General features: G+C 42.7%; 1 pseudogene; it reads right to left on the bottom strand.

Moving 5' to 3' along the window:
* LOC115207187 (protein SHQ1 homolog) overlaps nt 1-13707 on the bottom strand; it is a 57491-nt pseudogene that overhangs the window by 16161 nt on the left and 27623 nt on the right.

Here is a 13707-nt window from a genome sequence, read left to right as displayed (position 1 = left end):
ATCCGCCATGTTGGAGTCAACAATAGTCAGAAATAGCATTATAAATATTCACTTACCTTTGATGATCTTCATCAGAATGCACTCCCAGGAATCCCAGGTCCACAATAAATGTTTGTTTTGTTCGATAAAGTCCATCCTTTATGTCCAAATACCTCCTTTTTGTTCCCGCCTTTAGTTCACAAATCCAAATTCAGGACGCGCATGTCAGACGAAAACTAAAACATTTCCATTACAGTTCGTAGAAACATGTCAAACGATGTATAGAATCAATCTTTAGGATATTTTTATCGTAAATCTGCAATAAAGTTTCAACCGGAGAAATCCTTTGTCTTCAGAAATGCAATGGAATTGAGGTACCTTTCATGTGAGCGCGCATACCTGAAGCTCATGCCCTGCTGGCAGTGTTCTAACTCCAGTAGCTCTTATTCATCCCCACTTCACAGTAGAAGCCTCAAACAAGGTTCTAAAGACTGTTGACATCTAGTGGAAGCCTTAGGAAGTGCAACGTGATGCCACAGACACTGTAGTTTGAATAGGGAATTAATTGAAGTCCTACAGACCACTTCCTGTTTGGATTTTTTCTCATAATAATAATATAATAATATATATATAATAATATAATATAATATATAATATAATATATATTATATATTATAATATAATATGCATATTATTATGCATATCATTATTATTATATCTTAGTTTCTGGGAGTGAGTAGCAGGCAGTTTACTCTGGACACGTCAGTCATCCAAGCTACTCAATACTGCCACCATCCATAAGAAGTTAACACAGTGTCCAAAGAAGGGCCAGAAGTATACAGAGTGGTATCGTCTGCGTAGCGGTGGATCAGAGACCCACCAGCAGCAAGAGCGACATCATTGATGTATACAGAGAAAATAGTTGGCCCAAGAATTGAACCCTGTGGCACCCCCATAGAGACTGCCAGAGGCCCGGACAACAGGCCATCCGATTTGACACATTAAACTCTATCAGAGAAGTAGTTGGAGAACCAGACGAGGCAATCATTTGAGAAACCAAGGCTATTGAGTCTGCCGATGAGGATGTGGTGATTGACAGAGTCAAAAGCCTTGGCCAGGTCAATGAATACGGCAGCACAGTATTGTTTCTTATCGATGGTGGTTCGTATATCGTTTAGGACCTTGAGCGTGGCTGAGGTGCACCCATGACCAGCTCTGAAACCAGATTGCATAGCGGAGAAGGTGCGGTGGGATTCGAAATGGTCGGTAATCTGTTTGTTGACTTGGCTTTCGAAGACCTTAGAAAGGCAGGGTAGGATAGATATAGGTCTGTAGCAGTTTGGGTCAAGAGTGTCCCCCCCTTTGAAAAGGGGGATGACTGCAGCTGCTTTCCAATCTTTGGGAATCTCAGACGACACGAAAGAGGGGTTGAACAGGCTAGTAATAGGGGTTGCAACAATTTCGGCAGATCATTTTAGAAAGAAAGGGTCCAGATTGTCTTGCCCGGCTGATTTGTAGGGGTCCAGATTTTGCAGCTCTTTCAGAACATCAGCTGACTGGATTTGGGAGAAGGAGAAATGGGGAAGGCTTGGGAGAGTAGCTGTGGGTGGTGCAGTGCTGTCACGCGAGCACGCCGTTCCTTCTTTTTCTTCTTGAATGAATATGCTATTGTCCGGTTGGAATATTATCGCAATTTTATGTAACAAATACCATAAAGATTGATTTTCAACAGCGTTTGACATGCTTCTAATTACGGTAATGGAACATTTTGACTTTTTGTCTTTCGTTCCGCGCTCGCGCGTTATGCCTTTGGATAAGTGAGCTGTACGCACGAACAAAATGGAGGTATTTGTACATAAATATGGATTATTTCGAACAAAAACAACATTTCTTGTGGAAGTAGCAGTCCTGGGAGTGCATTCTGACGAAGATCAGCAAAGGTAAGAGAATATTTCTAATACTAATTCTGAGTTTAGGTTGCCCCGAACTCACCGTGATGGCTGAGCTATGTACTCAGAATATTGAAAAATGTGCTTTCTCCGTAAAGCTATTTTAAAATCTGACACAGCGGTTGCATCCATGGGTAGTCTATCTATAATGCTTAAAATAATTGTTATATATTTTGTCAATGTTTATGATGAGTATTTTTGTAAATTGATGTGCACATTCACCGGACATTTTGGTGGGAATAAATTTTCTGAACATCACGCGCCAATGTAAAATGCTGTTTTTGGATATAAATATGAACTTTATCGAACAAAACATACATGTATTGTGTAACATAATGTCCTAGGAGTGTCATCTGATGAAGATCGTCAAAGGTTAGTGCTACATTTAGCTGTGTTTTGGGTTTTATTGACACATGTCCTTGCTTGGAAAATGGCTGTGTGATTATTTTTGTCTATGTACTCTCCTAACATAATCTAATGTTTTTGAAATCGGACAATGTGGTTAGATTAACGAGAAGTTTATCTTTAAAATGGTGTAAAATAGTTGTATGTTTGAGAAATATATATATAATATATATATATATATATATATATATATATATATATATATATATATATATATAATATGTATATATACACATACATATATATGTATATATACATATGTATATATATAAGTAAATATATGTGTGTGTGTTTGGGCACACCTACTCATCTACTCAAGGTTTTTGTTTGTTTTTACTATTTTCTACATTGTAGAATAATAGTGAAGACATCAAAACTATGAAAGAACACATATGGAATCATGTAGTAAGCAAAAAATTATTAAACAAATCAAAATATATTTTATATTTGAGATTCTTCAAAGTAGCCACCCTTTGCCTTGATGACAGCTTTGCACACTCTTGGCATTCTCTCAACCTGTTTCATGAGGTAGTCACATGGAATTCATTTCAATTAACAGGTGTGCCTTGTTAAAAGTACATTTATGGAATTTCTTTTTCTTAATGCGTTTGAGCCAATCAGTTGTGTTGTGACAAGGTATGGGTGGTATACAGAAGATAGCCCCATTTGGTTAAAGACCAAGTCCATATTATGCCAAGAACAGCTCAAATAAGCAAAGAGAAACAACAGTCCATGATTACATGAAGGTCAGTCAATCCAGAAAATTTTAAGATCCTTGAAAGTTTCTTTAAGTACAGTCACAAAAACCATCAAGGGCTATGATGAAACTGGCTCTCATGATGACCGCCACAGGAAAGGACGACCCAGAGTTGTCTCTGCTGCAGAGGATAAGTTAATTAGAGTTAACTGCACCTCAGATTGCAGCCTAAATAAATACTTCAGAGTTCAAGTAACAGACACATCTTAACATCAACTGTTCAGAGGAGACTGTGTGAATCAGGCCTTCATGGTCAAATTGCTGCAAAGAAACCTCTACTAAAGGACACTAATAAGAACAAGAGACTTGCTTGGGCCAAGAAACACGAGCAACGGACATTAGACTGGTGGAAATCTGTCCTTTGGTCTGACGACTGTGGTGGAAATTCTACCCTTAATCAATAATGAGGAAAGGCAAAATGAATAATCAAATCAAGGTATTACTTTTATTAAAAGACTTGTTACAACAAGGAGGCTCGTCACCCCACCCCGCAGGTGGTGGAGTGAGAGCCCACTGAGTGGAATTAACTTCTGGGTTACATACTATGTCAGGATAGGTGCAACTTCAGATATGATGTACAATGGTTCCAAACACTAACCCCACACATCCTGTGCCAGACCTTGGGCCCCAAATACAAATAACTTGTTTTGTTCAGTACTAAGAACTTAGGACATTTGTTGTTACTTTGTTCTCTCCCCTAGTTCAAGGTGGAAACTGTCTCCCCCTAGGAGGTGACTGACACACAGACACTGAGGAGACAAGTGATTTGGTTCCCCATTAATCACTACATCCCTTCACATGGTTTGCAATAAAGACACACAGTTCACATATGGAAACAATGTTTCCTTCTGACCTCCTTTTCCATACTCCTTGCTGATATTCTGCATAGCAACAGGGACATGTGATAGATAAGACTGACTTCTCCCCTCTCTGGACCCAAGGTTACTGAGGCCCATTTGAGGGAGGAAGTGCAGCTGCCAACACCAGAATCCGAAAGGAGACATTCTGATAACAAAGAGTTTCAACAGTTTCAACAGCTCAGTCATATAAGCATATTCTGTAGATAAGACATCTTAATTATATTTGTTACTTAGCTTATATGAGTTAGTTAAAGAAATTAACTCAAGCCCAATGCCTAGGCTTAAAGAAGGATATTTTAGTACACAAGCATTAGTAGGGTTCATCTCTGATAATCTCTTCATGTGTGGTTCCCACAGTGAAGCATGGAGGAGAAGGTGTGATGGTGCTTTGCTGGTGACACTGTCGGTAATTTATTTCGAATTCAAGGCACACTTAACCAGCATGGCTACCACAGCATACTGCAGTGATACACCATCCCATCTGGTTTTCACTTAATGGAACTATAATTTGTTTTTCAACAGGACAATGACCCAACACACCTCCAGGATGTGTAAGGGCTATTTTCCCAAGAAGGAGAGTGATGGAGTGCTGCATCAGATGACCCTGGCCTCCACAATCACCCGACCTCAACCCAATTGAGATGGTTTGGGATGAGTTGGACCAAGGAAAAGAAGCCAACAAGTGCTCAGGCAAAGGGTGGCTACTTTGAAGAATGAAAAATATATTCGTATTTATTTAACACTTTTTTGGTTACTACATGATTCCATATGTGTTATTTCATTGTGTTGTCTTCACTATTATGCTACAAAATAGAAAATAGTAAAACTAAGGAAAAACCCTTGAATGAGTAGGTGTGTCCTAACTTTTGACTGCTACTGTATATTATTACACAATAGGGGAGTTGCTGGCAGAGACTGTGGTTCCTAAAGGCTTAAAGTCTCATTGTCATTGTTCCACACATCCTTTCTTCAAATTATAGGCTAAACAGGCTACGGGAGATCATGGGAGCATTGCAAATTCATACTATTGCAGAGAACTCATGACAGAGTGAGCAATTAATCAACTTTCAGGTCTACTATATCTAGTCCAGAAAGACAACTCAAGTGGCCCTAGATAATCCAAACGGTTCATTTCATAACAGTTTAGGAACTCATTTATTTGGCCTGATTTCCCTCAAAGTGTACCATTACAAAAAGACACACACCTGAAGGGAGCCAAGTTAGATCCTTTACATTCGCTGCCACAAAATCCCTTTCTCAACCCAAGCATATAAATTGTCCCTTGGTGGGACGCAATTGGCTTGTTGCAGAGCACTGAGGTCTAGATACAATCCTCCTGTCCAGCATCCACCTCCAGGATTGGCTCACAGTAACCAGAGACATTCTGTTCTTTTCAAAACAAACAGAACACTCACTCTGAGGAAAACCTTACACAAACATTTTAGTTTTCATTTAGAATATGAGCTGTCTTACAGAGGGAGCAGAGAGAGAGAGCTCAGCTTCCAACTCCAGGGCCAGGACGCAGAGTACAGAGACACAGCTCTACTCTCCCTGCTCCAAAACTCATGGATTTACTTTTCTCTCCAGCCTGAAGAGCTAGCCTGGGAGGGAGAGAGCCGTGCGACACAATGAATCCTGCACTCGTCTGTTTTACACTCTGATGACAAGTTCAGCCAGTTGATCATGTTGCTGGCGAGCCCAGTGGTTGAGCCCTGGATCGGGTCAGACAGGCAGGCAGGCAGGCAGGCCCGGGAGGGATGTGCATGGGCACAGCAACACAGCTGCCACAGGGGCACTGCCCCTAACCTCCATCATGGCAAAGTGACAAGAGAGCATAGGCAACACACAGCTGCACATACTGTATAAGATAACTGAAGACTTTAGTGCCAAATTGAAGTAGAGTGACTGCTAAATTTCAGCTAAATGTTAAAAAGCCAAGGGAAAAGGCTCAATGAAAAACATGACAGAGAAATGTGAGTTTAGCTACACTAATTACGGAACATTTCCTGCTCAGTATAGGCTAGCGCGACAGTCAACTCCAGTGGGTCCTTCTGTCAGCTACACGACAGCAGTCGTGCTAAACCCTCTTTACCCAGCTCTCCCTGCCTGGCAGCCCATTGGTTGCAGCCACTTAGCAGGCAGCTGGATGAGTTCCTTGAGAATAAGCGTCCGTGCTGCCAGAAGGACCATCTTTTATTTGTTATTTGGGTTGGGTGGTCGAAATTGACCGAAAAATATATAAATACAAAAATAATGGACACAGCCGGCAGCCCATGGCCATGTTTTTTCTATGACCTTTGCACCTTTTCTCTGTTGTCATAATCATCTACACTGAGTGTACAAAAAAATTAAGAACATCTGCTCTTTCCATTACCTAGACTGACCAGGTAAATCCAGGTGAAACTTATGGTCCCTTATTGAGGTCACTTGTTAAATCCACTTCAATCAGTGTAGATGAAGGCGAGTGTAGGGTAGGAGACAGGTTAAAGAAGGATTTTTAAGCCTTGAGACAATTGAGACCTGGATTGTGTGTGTGCCATTCAGAGGGTGAATGGGCAAGACAACAGATTTAAGTGCCTTTGAACTGGGTATGGTAGTAGGTGCCAGGCGCACCGGTTGTGTCAAGAACTGCAACGCTACTGGGTTTTTCATGCTCAACAGTTTACCGTGTGTATCAAGAATGGTCCACCACCCAAAGGACATCCAGCCAACTTGACACAACTGTGGGAAGCATTGGAGTCAACATGGGCCAGCATCCCTGTGGAATGCTTTCTACACCTTGTAGAGTCCATACCCTGACGAATTGAGGCTGTTCTGGCGGCAAAAGGGGGGTGTGGGGGTCCTTAATGTTTTGTACACTCAGCGTATATTGAGCATTTGGCTGGCTAGTGGGCAACGGCCGGACTCACTCCCAAGATGGGTCGGCCCGGTTTTCTGATTGGCTGAGCTGAGGTGGCGCAAATTCACATACAATTTAAATGCGCATCATCAAAGAGTATGAGAACCGCTCTGACTCTCTGCCAGTCACTCAGTCAAAACAGAAACCTACTTATTTGCAAAAAGTTCTGGCTCTGCTGGTCCATGTACTTTGTCTGTGAGAAATGACCGATCAGCTGCTGTTGTGCAGTCGAGGTAGGAAGAAAACAGACGGACACACTCACTAACGCACACTGACACAGATAGGCCTAATATTTTGGTTGTATATTGTATGAAATATAGGCTAATTAGGAAAGGGGGATTTGGGGGAACATTTACACACTAGGCTAGTTGCAATATAGCCTAACAAGTAGTGAGATTGGCCTTTATAACACATACAGTAGGTAAGGCAATAGCCATCTACTAGACATTTATACAGTGCTTTTTACTAAACACAAATATTTTTTACTTAACACATGTATTACAATAATGGTCAATTCAGGGACTGTCTGTGTATTTTCATTGTTTGATCAATGTTTAATCGCTTCTGAATCTGTCTCTTCAGGGTTTATGAGCTGTAGTAACAAGTGACTTTGGTGTCAGATTACATTACATAGCCACTGCCAATGAAGGCTGGAAAGTCCCTCCTATCTCCAGCTTATTTAATTTGCTGAATGGTCCTGAAAGGTCCGTCACTTCTTGGCAGAAAGATATGCATACACGCGCAGAACTGTCAAACTAAGCACAAAGCTGGAAATCCATCCACATAAACTAGTCCCGGCTTCATTCCTTGACAAACACAGAAGGTTGTATACTAAATTCAATAGAAGAAAACAGAGAGCGTGAAGGAGAGAGAGACTGACAGTTCCTTAATGTAGCCAATGACTATCTTATACAGCCAAACCATTAAGGAACTGTCAGTCTCTCTCTCCTTCACGCTCTCTGTTTTCTTCTATTGAATTTAGTATACAACCTTCTGTGTTTGTCAAGGAATGAAGCCGGGACTAGTTTATGTGGATGGATTTCCAGCTTTGTGCTTAGTTTGACAGTTTGTTTTGAATTATATGTAGCCTAATATTTAAACACTAAGTGGGCAGGGGGGAACACTTGATATGCACTAATTTGAAATATGTAGTTAGGCTGTTCTAAGGTATTATATTACCTCAATGGTCATCTACGAGGCATTTATTCAGTGATTTTGTTCTTTGTCAAATATGTGTTTATTATTTTACAACTAGGATGGGTAACACTTTAAGAATCCGTAATTAAACATAAGGCATTTATAAATTGTGTGTTCACCATTTATTAATCATTACGCTCACAGTAATAAACCATTTACTAATCATTCGTAAGGTATTTTTGCAGTCCCAAATCTAAAATGAGTGCTATATATATTTTATAAATACTTTATAAATGTTTTGAGTGACCAGTGTAATTTCTCACAGAAGCAAACACAGGATGTTAAAGGAAATATATATACATGTGTGAATAACTAGCTTACTAACATTTACAAATGTGGGAGTAATGATTAATAAATGGTGAGCAAACGGTTTGTAATATATACTGCTCAAAAAAATAAAGGGAACACTTAAACAACACAATGTAACTCCAAGTCAATCACACTTCTGTGAAATCAAACTGTCCACTTAGGAAGCAACACTGATTGACAATAAATTTCACATGCTGGAAATTATAGGCAATTAGCAAGACACCCCCAATAAAGGAGTGGTTCTGCAGGTGGGGACCACAGACCACTTCTCAGTTCCTATGCTTCCTGGCTGATGTTTTGGTAACTTTTGAATGCTGGCGGTGCTTTCACTCTAGTGGTAGCATGAGACGGAGTCTACAACCCACACAAGTGGCTCAGGTAGTGCAGCTCATCCAGGATGTCACATCAATGCGAGCTGTGGCAAGAAGGTTTGCTGTGTCTGTCAGCGTAGTGTCCAGAGCATGGAGGCGCTACCAGGAGACAGGCCAGTACATCAGGAGACGTGGAGGAGGCCGTAGGAGGGCAACAACCCAGCAGCAGGACCGCTACCTCCGCCTTTGTGCAAGCAGGAGCAGGAGGAGCACTGCCAGAGCCCTGCAAAATAACCTCCAGCAGGCCACAAATGTGCATGTGTCTGCTCAAACGGTCAGAAACAGACTCCATGAGGGTGGTATGAGGGCCCGACGTCCACAGGTGGGGGTTGTGCTTACAGCCCAACACCGTGCAGGAAGTTTGGCATTTGCCAGAGAACACCAAGATTGGCAAATTCGCCACTGGAGCCCTGTGCTCTTCACAGATGAAAGCAGGTTCACACTGAGCACATGACAGATGTGACAGAGTCTGGAGATGCCGTGGAGAACGTTCTGCTGCCTGCAACATCCTCCAGCATGACCGGTTTGGCGGTGGGTCAGTCATGGTGTGGGGTGGCATTTCTTTGGGGGGCCGCACAGCCCTCCATGTGCTCGCCAGAGGTAACCTGACTGCCATTAGGTACCGAGATGAGATCCTCAGACCCCTTGTGAGACCTTATGCTGGTGCGGTTGGCCCTGGGTTCCTCCTAATGCAAGACAATGCTAGACCTCATGTGGCTGGAGTGTGTCAGCAGTTCCTGCAAGAGGAAGGCATTGATGCTATGGACTGGCCCGCCCGTTCCCCAGACCTGAATCCAATTGAGCACATCTGGGACATCATGTCTCGCTCCATCCACCAACGCCACGTTGCACCACAGACTGTCCAGGAGTTGGCGGATGCTGGGCCCTGTACAGGCAGTGTGGTCCCCTGGTCTTCTAGTCCCAGTGATGATAGGCACAGCAGCACAGACAGCTGCTGCTGCAGCCATCAAGTATAGTGGATGTAGGGAAAAAACAGAGACCGAGTGAGAGACACACACACACTGACACATGTTTGTAATAATAATTAACCGTTAGGATAGGGGGTGACATGTATGATTGTCACGGGCGTCGTAAGGAGTGGACCTAAGGAGTGGGTATATTGATCATATTCTTTATTTTAATAAAGAAAAAACACTTAAACAAAACAAACGACGAAAACAGTCCAGTAAGGTGCACAGACTATACCGGAAACAACCACCCACAAAACACAAGAGAAAACTAACCCAACTAAATATGGCCTCCAATTAGAGGCAACAACAACCAGCTGTCTCTAATTGGAGGTCCTACCAAAACCCAAACATAGAAATAGAAAAACTAGATTGTCACGGGTGTCGTAGGGTTTAGACCAAGATGCAGCGGGAAAATGTATACTCATCTTCTTTTATTAAAGGATAAAGAAGGAAAACCCAAAACAAACACGTATAAAAAACACGACGACAAAGAACAGGCCGGTAAGGCACAAAGCTATACACAGCAACAATCTCCCACAAAATCCCATGACAAACACACTCCTAAATACAGGACCTTCAATCAGAGGCAACGATAGACAGCTGCCTCCAACTGAAGGCCCCAACACCAATTAACTAAACATAGAAATAGAAACGACTAGACTGAACATAGAACTAAACTAACATAGAATAATAACCAAAACCCTGGACTAATAAATCAAATACCCCTCTACATACATAACCACCCCGAACTATATAAAGCAAATACCCCCTTTACATGAACACATACACAAACACACCCTAAACCACATAAAACAAATACCCCCTGCCACGTCCTGACCAAACTATAAGAACAAATAACCCCTTACTGGTCAGGACGTGACATAGATAAACACATAGAAATAGAAAATGTAGAACATAAACCAAAAAACCCCGAAACACACAAAACAAACACCCCCTGCCACGCCCTGACCAAAACTACAATAACAAATAACCCCTTTTACTGGTCAGGACGTGACAATGATAGCCAGGCACTTATATTTGCAATATAAGTAGTTAGGCTTTCATAAGGCATTATGAGCCAATGGTCATCTTTTAGGCATTTATCAAGTCATCTTTCTTCATTCACAACTAGGATGTTGCTGGGCCCAGCAGAGTTAATGTGATCCCCTGGTCTGTGGGAATGGATGCTAGGCTTAGCAGAGACAGCTCAGAGGTGAGTGTAGTGGATTTGATGTACTGCCAGTTCCTGAATATGTTGGCTCTATATATAATAGCAATTAACACTTAGGAGTGACAGACTGAGTGACTGACACAGACAGAGTACCAACAGAGGAGAACAAGGAAAAGTAGACAGACAGACAGACAGACAGACAGACAGACAGACAGACAGACAGACAGACAGACAGACAGACAGACAGACAGACAGACAGACAGACAGACACCGCGCGCAGTGAGGCTGAAATGCCAGGGCTGAATTTTTATCCCAGTCTGCCCTGGCAGAGGGCAGTTCAAATATTTACCCCCAGGATAACATTTCCTTCAAGGTCTTAACCTGCCGCTCCCCCAAGACATTAATGAGTTTGTTTTCCTAATATCTACCAAAGTTTGCTTTCACGGCCGTTTAAATTAAGTGCCTCAAATTAGAGCACACGTTTTCATTTGCCTTATCCTGACAAATGAATTAGCTGTGCGCAGTAATGCTGGGAGGAAACGTGTGGTGCCCTCTCAGACGTACACCAGCCAGGCTGCATTACTGTAGCTTTACAATTTATTAACGAGAGCCTTATTACCCACACTCACTCTCACTCGCCTGATGCTTCTGCATGGAAATAAAGACAATTACAGGCCTGAACAAAATGTTGTTGAATTTGCAGAGGGAAACTCATTCAAATGAAGAGACGCATTTGCTGTTGTTGGCCTGCTTAGACTAATATCATCAGTTAGGCTTGGTTGCATTTTCCAGCACAGAAACAACTGGGTATGTGACTGTTTATTAACTAATGTCTATCGTCAGGAGAGAGAGTGAAATGGTCCATTGTAACAGGTTGTGTGTTTGTTTCTAAAGAATTAAGGTAGATAGTGTAGTCTAGTACAAGGAGGCTTACTTCACAGTAACTAAGTGAGATTCTCTGATTCTCCCAGTCATCTGATCAACTCATCTCCTTACCTAATGAGGTGCGGAAAAATGCTAATCTGGAGCTTAAAATAACCTTTAATTTGCAGACATTGACGAGCGTTCAAATCATCACAAACTGGATAATCTCACTCCACAGACATCCTAAATGTGTTGACACGACAGAGCCTTCATCTACCTACCCGCGGGGCTTTGATTTAAAGATTACTTTGTGCTGGGAGATATCAAAGTCAACAGTTTGAGTCCGTATGGAACAAAAACACACTTCCTGCTTGGAGAGGTTGAATCAGACAGACAACTCTGTTGGAGAGGTTTCTTTTACACATATGCTATACTGCAGCACGAATGAGAGGCCTTGCTCTAGATACTTTATTCAGTGCACTGTTTTGAGTAGGAAGTATTCTGCTTGTATGCGGGCTGCTCTGCTCTGCTTGTGGTGCTGTGGTGATGTATGAATTTGGGTGCATGTTAGCTGTAAAGCAGTCTTTCTGTCAGTCTCCAAAGCATTGAACAGACAAGTTGCAGCCCACAGCTACCAGGCAGGCTTTGCCTTCCGACAGAAATGCATTAAACCACATAATTTCCCATCAAAACATTGGTCAGAGTAAAGAGAGTGGTACTAAATCAATGCTTTCAAATTAAGCATAACTATGCTATCACATTAATTGGGGGTAGACGAGGCCATATTGAGGCCTTTATTATTTGGGCATGACACTGAGGCCGCCAATACTGCTCTAACCAGCGTGCACAAACGGGCCACTAAGGTGCGGAGGTGCCCGGCAGCCTCAGGGCAGGGTTGAGTGGTCACAGAGGGCATCATCTAGTCTAGACTCACCTGACTGGAGGATCCGAGCTGCATCCTGCATGGCTGCAGAGACCAGGGCAAAGTGCCTGTAAAGCAGTCAACAACACCCTCCTCCCGAAGGCCACAAGGACCTTCTGCAATGAGCTGTAAGTCTGAAAGAAAACAAACAAAGACATGCTGCATTTTCATCATGGCCAGACACTAGACATTCAAAAAGGGAAACCTTACAAAAGAAGAGTAAGGCACTTCATCTTAAAAAGTTTGGCTCAGCAGCCTCTTGCTTTCCTCCTTCCCTCCAGCACTAAGCAGGCTTGCCCACTCCTAATTGCAGTCTTTGGTAAACTAACAACTTCCCTTTTATAGAGGGGGAAATAGGCAAGGAACTCTTAAACACCTTCTGCAGCCGCAGCCTTTAATTGTTGGTGGTCCTTAATCACTTTCTCAGCTCAAGGCTTTTTTTCTGCATCGGTGGACAAAAGAGCTGAGAGAGAACCCTCTGCTTTCCTTTTTTATTCATCCTCTCTGGCTTGTTAAGACTGCGCTCAGAGAGAGGGACAATCTCCTTGCATGTCATCAGGGCTCATCCCCTTTCCCTCGGGGCTGTTTAGCAGCCTTGCTGTAAATAAGACTCAGCTGCACACCAACCACCAACCCTGTCTGAATGGTTAGGAGGCTGGTTAACAGCTATGCCAACCCTGTCTGAATGGTTAGGAGGCCGGTTAACAGCTACGCCAACCCTGTCTGAACGGTTAGGAGGCTTGTTAACAGCTACGCCAACCCTGTGAATGGTTAGGAGGTTTGTTAACAGCTACGCCAACCCTGTCTGAATGGTTAGGAGGCTTGTTAACAGCTACGCCAACCCTGTCTGAATGGTTAGGAGGCTGGTTAACAGCTACGCCAACCCTGTCTGAATGGTTAGGAGGCTTGTTAACAGCTACGCCAACCCTGTGAATGGTTAGGAGGTTTGTTAACAGCTACGCCAACCCTGTCTGAATGGTTAGGAGGCTTGTTAACAGCTACGCCAACCCTGTCTGAATGGTTAGGAGGCTTGTTAACAGCTACGCCAACCCT

This window comes from Salmo trutta, chromosome 14 (genome assembly GCF_901001165.1).
Source record: "Salmo trutta chromosome 14, fSalTru1.1, whole genome shotgun sequence".
Classification (NCBI taxonomy): Eukaryota; Metazoa; Chordata; class Actinopteri; order Salmoniformes; family Salmonidae; genus Salmo; species Salmo trutta.
The sequence above is the reverse complement of the archived record's forward strand: the minus strand, read 5'-3'. Positions and strand labels throughout refer to the sequence as shown.